This window comes from Nicotiana tabacum, chromosome 19, assembly GCF_000715075.1.
Source record: "Nicotiana tabacum cultivar K326 chromosome 19, ASM71507v2, whole genome shotgun sequence".
Taxonomy (NCBI): Eukaryota; Viridiplantae; Streptophyta; class Magnoliopsida; order Solanales; family Solanaceae; genus Nicotiana; species Nicotiana tabacum.
Window position 1 is genome coordinate 108,624,162 of NC_134098.1, and position 1,370 is coordinate 108,625,531.

The window sequence follows — 1,370 nt, forward strand, 5'->3', positions numbered from 1 at the left end:
GGTAGGAATGGGGAGAGGTGGAAGGGAGAAGCAGGGCTCGAAGAAAGAGCCGTGCAAGGATGCAGGGATATAGCAAGTAAGCAGCAAGGTTCTCCTCTTAGGACCGTCTGCAACAAGCTCGCGACTCTAATAAAAAGAAAGGGCAAGCTCTCTGCTCTATTTGCTTGCAATGCTATGCCTATTAAAGTTGTCGAAGGCTTCTGTAACCTTAGACTTGTTAGCAATTCCAATGCTACGCCTTAAACCACTCGTCCATCTCCGCTACATAATGATTATGAAACAAAAACCGAGTGAATAACGTGTCAGTCATAAACAATTATTGATTGGATAGGTACGACCAATCCATTGTAACTAGAAAAATAGAAAACTTTCCATTCCCTTGCCTTGATGGAAATGGTGGGAATCTTTGTTTTATTTTTTTGAATATCCTCCTTCCTTGGATTAGTACTAGGACGCATATATCAAAAGCTCAGTATGAAATTTGAATGAGATATATCTTTCTTATTTCAAATTCAAAATTGGAGTAATTGAGGTTACACAAAATCTCCGCCAGAAAATGAAAAAGTTGAATCTGGAAAAGTATTCTCTAAGGGTAATATAATTGAGTTAAATTCATTTTGTATCATACAAGAAAGGAATTCCATTTGTGTATGTACTACCGATAAAAAGAAATAAGGTACTCTATTCCATTACATACATGGATCGGGTTGAAAAACCAGACTTAGCCTCTCTTGGAATCCTGAATATGCCAATAAATAATTAATTGTACTAATCCACATATGTCTCTCTCCCATCAATAGGTACTAGTTGACGTAATGAAAAAATTACCTATTTGTTTGATGAGAAATGCGAAACAAAAAAGAAAAAAAAAAGATCCCCCGTTGTAAATGAAATTATGCTCCCTGTCCCCCTTTTCACAGAAAATGGAGAGATGAATTGATATATTTATTGAATCCGTCGGGACTGACGGGGCTCGAACCCGCAGCTTCCGCCTTGACAGGGCGGTGCTCTGACCGATTGAACTACAATCCCAGGAAAATTAGGTGTACAGCCTAAAATCAATTTAGATTCGAACCATTTAGTTTCGCTGTGTTGTAACAGAGACACGAATGATATACTTAATTATTATTATTATCTAATTAATTATAATAATTATTAAAATAAAATGTAGTAGACTCATAGTGGGCTAATTCATGAATTGAATCAAATGGGGCCTTTTAATTTAACTAATTTGAACTTAATTAAACTAAAGAGTCACGCTCTTTAAACGCCCTATAAGAAAAGAAGAAGAAAGAGGCTTAAGTCATCGCTTCCAATCCGATAAAGGTCTTTTTTCTTTTCCACGAAAGTCCGTCCCAACAATGGTTGCA

At 36.6% G+C, this 1,370-nt stretch overlaps 1 non-coding gene across 1 annotated transcript; it reads right to left on the bottom strand.

Moving 5' to 3' along the window:
- Positions 1–958: 958 nt before the first annotated feature.
- Positions 959–1,032, bottom strand: TRNAD-GUC (transfer RNA aspartic acid (anticodon GUC)). The gene has a single exon. It is a non-coding gene; the product is annotated as a tRNA-Asp (tRNA).
- Positions 1,033–1,370: the final 338 nt, after the last annotated feature.